Source organism: Salmo trutta, chromosome 35, assembly GCF_901001165.1.
Source record: "Salmo trutta chromosome 35, fSalTru1.1, whole genome shotgun sequence".
Classification (NCBI taxonomy): domain Eukaryota; kingdom Metazoa; phylum Chordata; class Actinopteri; order Salmoniformes; family Salmonidae; genus Salmo; species Salmo trutta.
Genome location: NC_042991.1, coordinates 32,610,976 through 32,616,829, shown reverse-complemented (window position 1 = coordinate 32,616,829; position 5,854 = coordinate 32,610,976). Strand labels below are relative to the sequence as shown.

The 5,854-nt window shown below is 41.4% G+C and overlaps 1 long non-coding RNA gene across 1 annotated transcript; it reads right to left on the bottom strand.

Moving 5' to 3' along the window:
• Positions 1–2,336: 2,336 nt before the first annotated feature.
• On the bottom strand, positions 2,337–5,451 carry LOC115175103 (uncharacterized). The gene is made up of 3 exons (XR_003871911.1): positions 5,276–5,451; positions 4,955–5,006; positions 2,337–2,672 (listed from the first exon to the last, which is right to left on the bottom strand). It is a non-coding gene; the product is annotated as an uncharacterized LOC115175103 (long non-coding RNA).
• Between the last annotated feature and the right edge of the window lie 403 nt (positions 5,452–5,854).

Here is a 5,854-nt window from a genome sequence, read left to right as displayed (position 1 = left end):
ATTGGTTTAGTGGCCTGTTTTGTAAGGTAATTAGTCCCCATTTCCACAAAAAGGGTTCATTATCATTTTAAGCTATTAAAGAGGTAAAACAAATTGAATATCTCTAATTATATGAAGCGTAATGGACTAAAATAAAATAAAATGTACACAGTATTTATGATTTTGTTTAATAAACAAACAAATGCTACGTTAGTGATATAATCCCCTCAAAAGGCAAGTCTTCTAACCTAATCGATATAGGGTAGAATCCTGTACCGGTATAATAAATCATTCCAGCTCATGGTCTGTCTTCTTCAACTGATAATCACCAATCTGTTCAATTGTTTATAAACATTGATACATCCATAAAGAGACATGCAGTGATAAAACATAAATACAATTATAACACAACAACTAAGAGGGTATTACTGAATGTCAATGCTCATTTGAATGGGACGCAGGCATTCCGTTCAGCTGTTCAATATATTCTATTCTAAATTATTAATTTTAGGATTAACTCCCTCCCCCATAGAGCAGTACCGACCCCATTATAGTGGGCCCCTCTCTATGGTGCTCTAGGGAGTGATGATTGTAATAACTACCTTTCCTCTTTGGATAGATTAGTGGAAAAAGGGGAATTAGACTGAACAAAGGGTCTGTTCCATCCTTATTATTATTGCGCTTTGGCCGGAGTTATAGCATGATTGAAAAGAACCCATTTGAGGTAAGTTAAGTGAAGATTATGGTGTATTTACATGGATTTATTGTAGATGGTTGCATTCACGATACAGGAAGCTGGGGATCCACAAAGGGGCTAATCGTAAGGATTGCAGGCTGGTTGGTTATCATGGACTGGGAACCAAAGATAATCCTAGTTATTAGCAGCAATGCTCGCTAGAAAAGGGAATGCAGACAGGTAGAAGGATACAAGGCTGAATTGGGGAGAAAAACAATATGGGGTCATCATATTGGGAGGGTAAACCATATGTGGTCATCGTATTGGGGAGGAAAACCATATGGGGTCATCGTATTGGGGAGGAAAACCATATGGGGTCATCGTATTGGGGAGGAAAACCATGTAGGTCATCGTATTGGGGAGGAAAACCATATGAGGTCATCGTATTGGGGAGGAAAACCATATGGGGTCATCGTATTGGGGAGGAAAACCATATGGGGTCATCGTATTGGGGAGGAAAACCATATGGGGTCATCGTACTGGGGAGGAAAACCATATGGGGTCATCGTATTGCGGAGGAAAACCATATGGGGTCATCGTATTGGGGAGGAAAACCATATGGGGTCATCGTATTGGGGAGGAAAACCATATGGGGTCATCGTATTGGGGAGGAAAACCATATGGGGTCATCGTATTGGGGAGGAAAACCATATGGGGGCATCGTATTGGGGAGGAAAACCATATGGGGTCATCGTATTGGGGAGGAAAAACAATATGATGTCATCGTAAGAATGTGAAATGGTTACCAGTGATCGAGATGTGCATTGTGAAAGGTACTAGTTTGACTGAGACAAATGCTTTTGTTATCTTAACAGAACATTTTTATTATTATATCTCATGGACGTTCTAAACACCTGACTCACAAAGTATTGCCCATAAAATAACATCCCTATTCATACCGTCGCCATTTGAGCTCTGTGACTCACTGTGAGGTCAGGTGAGAAGTCCTGTTAACGCATTATCATGACAAATGACACCTTCATCTGCCCCCCTCCATCACAGACAAATCCCTGTCAAACAACAGGAAGAGGAACACTCAGGTCAAATTCAAACATTTACTCTATCTAGTCAATCAACATGATTGATATGATTGTTGTGTATTACCCTACAAATCATGTAGACATGGAATCACAGATGTCCATCCGTTGGTCAATATTAGAGACACATTCTGAACCTAGACACATTCCTCAAGAGTCAAGGGATTTTCACCCAGGCATTTAGACGAACCGCACAGGAGTCTGTGGCATATGAATACAGCTCTAAATATAGATAACAAGTGGATCTGTAGACACCGGAGACTATGCTTGCTACACGGGAGTCAGAAAAAGAACACTGCATCACTGTCAAAGTGGCATCTGTAATGTTTATCCCTCTTGGCAGGAGTGGGTAGAGCTAGGTAGTTATCAGCCCAGGGGGCTGGATGGGGTCACCAGTTCAACGAGGTAACGGGAAGCTGCCACAGGGCAACAATCTAAAGGCTTTTTGCCTCATTCTTGTCATCAGTTTCATTGACACTGGTGACACCTCACGTTAAGTCATGAGGCACATTTTCCTGTGTGCTCTAGGTCAAAGCTGCTTCTAACCCTAGAGCTACACTGGACCGGGGTGTCAAGATAACAGATTTTTTTTTTTTACCTGCAACACTGGAAACGTTACATTTTGCCAGCGTGAGAAGAGTTCAAGTCAATGTATCCTATTTTTCTCTGGGGTGAGATGCACGTCGAAATCTTGAGAATAGAACCAAAGATTTGATCCCAACTATGCTTTTGGTTCTAACCTTCAAAAATTAGGTGAATTGGATTAATGGGATGGATTTGAATGACAGATTCTGATGATTGTGGTTGTGTTTCTCACCTCAATGTGACAGGATGTCTTCTCATCAGATTTCAGATACATTTTCAGACATTGAAGTTGGTTTATCTTGGTCGGGAACATTTCTACTTGACGTTGGACACAACTGTGCATTAAACCAAAAAAACAGATGAATTAGGGAAAATGCTTGTTTTTCCACTACACACAAGAAGCAACTTGATAAATCCTTAACCGCTCTGCTTATTTTCCAGTCAGCGAATCAATAACCACACGGGTGGGCGAGTCAATTATCACACCATTGAAAATAATGCCATTGTTGATTAGATGCCTTTTTCATTAATTAGGCATTTTTTCTCTTGAACCGTCCACTAGAAAGTAATGGAAAATATAAAAAATTAATACTATTTATGTTTTTTTAAATTGTATTTTTATTGAAGTTTAAATGATCAAAATGACCATAGATTGCCATAGATTACCTGTTAATTACCAAAATTACTGAAGATTCCAGTAACTTTGATAAATTACTGGTAGCTTTGTAACCTTAGTTGTAGTTATTGTCCACTGTGTTATCCCTCAATTTATCTTTAATTGAAAACCAGCTATGTCTATGAGGCCTCTGGGGGTCAATAAGGGGTTAAAGAGGATAAAATACAAACTACAATGTCTGGCCTCCGGGTGGCCCCATCAGTTTAAGAGTAACCTCAGGAGGGGGTAACTATTAGTTATCCGTCCCATGTAGAACCTATTACCTTCTGCAGAAGAACCTACTACCTGAACATGTTACATGTGCGTGTTTGTGAGTGTCTCAGGTTTTCATAGATAGCTTTTCAAAGTCTGTAGATCAAACCATTCAGACTCTCCAAACTCGGGCTCAAAGTCTGTAGATCAAACCATTCAGACTCTCTAAACTCGGGCTCAATGTCTGGAGATCAAACCATTCAGATTCTCCAAACTCGGGCTCAAAGTCTTTAGATCAAACCATTCAGACTCTCCAAACTCGGACTCAAAGTCTGTAGATCAAACTATTCAGACTCTCCAAACTCGGGCTCAAAGTCTGTAGATCAAACCATTCAGACTCTCCAAACTCGGGCTCAAAGTCTGTAGATCAAACCATTCAGACTCTCCAAACTCGGACTCAAAGTCTGTAGATCAAACCATTCAGACTCTCCAAACTCGGACTCAAAGTCTGTAGATCAAACCATTCAGACTCTCCAAACTCGGGCTCAAAGTCTGTAGATCAAACCAGTCAGACTCTCCAAACTCGGGCTCAAAGTCTGTAGATCAAACCATTCAGACTCTCCAAACTCGGGCTCAAAGTCTGTAGATCAAACCAGTCAGACTCTCCAAACTCGGGCTCAAAGTCTGTAGATCAAACCATTCAGACTCTCCAAACTCGGACTCAAAGTCTGTAGATCAAACCATTCAGACTCTCCAAACTCGGACTCAAAGTCTGTAGATCAAACCATTCAGACTCTCCAAACTCGGACTCAAAGTCTGTAGATCAAACCATTCAGACTCTCTAAACTCGGGCTCAAAGTCTATAGATCAAACCATTCAGACTCTCTAAACTTGGGCTCAAAGTCTGTAGATCAAACAGCCAATGTTCAAAAGGGGTTAGAAGTCCAAAACCTGCATGTGTTACAGTGGGACTCATTGGGTTAAGGGCCCTGACGGGTGTCGCTAACTGTGTGAAGGTGTCATTTCCAAGCATGTCCATGACAGAGTTGTGTTTGTGTGAGTGTGCATAATGTGTGGCTACATGTACCTGTGCATACAATTAATATGTGTGTGTGTGTGTGTGTGTGTGTGTGTGTGTGTGTGTGTGTGTGTGTGTGTGTGTGTGTGTACTGTATGTCTTCATGTGTGGGGATGATAAATAATGCTTGTGAAGTTCTTAAATCTGCAAGATTTTGCTATACCTTTTAGCAGTAAACACAATCCCATAATTGTGCTCAAGTGGTTAGCTTCCTACAGAGCAGTTACTGATTACAATCTTGCCAGCTATATGGATGACTCACTTGCCCCTGCCCTTAAGGAGATTCACAGAGCCTGAGAACAGACCTGTGGAGCGACACACTGAGTGTGGGCTGAACAGCAGCAGCAGGGGGAACAGGGCCAGGGCGCTAACCGCTACATCGCTGTGACACTACCGTCAAAACTGACTGATGAGGTTTAGTCATAGCAGTTCTCAAGCCTCACTGTGGCACACCCTCTCTGTCACACTTACAAGAAACAATGGAAACAAGGCTGCTATAATGCCGAACCACCAGCTAAATTGCTAGTGTGTCGCTAACATTAGAGGTTACCAATGAGCATTAGTCACAACATCACAGGTGAAGTTGTCAGCTTCTCTCTGGTACAAACACACCTGAATCCTGCCTGCACTTACAGGAAATTAATAAATGTCTTTCCAGTGTGAATTCTCACCTGTTACCATGGGCTTAGAGCTTAGTCCCTTCCTTGTCGGCAGGTAGCAACACTGCGAAAATGAACAACAATAGAGAGAATGTTAACAAGGACAAGACTCTTCAAACTATTTTACAACCATCCTAATGAGTCAGAAAGTAGAGCAGAAACAACAATACTTGATCCAATTAGACTGAACTCCATTGAACATCAGGAGCAAATTCAAAACATCCACAAAGCATCAATACATTGGTCTACATAGAATCAAATTACTATTCAACCCAATTTATCCTCAACCTTGTCATCCATCCATCCATCCATCTGTAGCCTAAAGACCTTTACCATTCTCAGACCCCATTCTCATCCAACCCTCTCTCATCCCACTCTCCTTAATCTCTTCATGGCTGTTGGACCTTTGAAGATCCCTGGGATCCACATCACTCCTAATAACTTTGGAAGGGTGAGGCAAAGGTGCATCTGTGGAGGCAGGATGAGCAATATGAGCTAGGTTTTCTGCCTTTAGTCACATGGATCTACAGAATGTAATTTGATTGTTATAGACTACACAAAATGATGGGCCTTTCTCTGATTGTTATAGACGACACACAAAATTACTTTGAGAGCATTCCAACGAGCTCTTCTCTGGTAGTGGAGGGGTTATAATCAGGGTCAGCACCTTGCAAAGGCCTTGACACCATGATGGGGGTATAGAGAGGAAGAGAGCTCACTCACAAACCCTGTGGTCTTGTACTCTTTCTCTACTGACTAGAGTCATCTCTCTGACTCTGCCTCCACTAATTAGTCCATAAGACGATGGAGAGAAGGAATAGTCATTATGTCCAGCAGTAACCAACGTTATTACAGTTTGGTGTTCTTATAATAGTTTTAGGTTCAGCTTTAGTTAACTATAATAACCTTGGT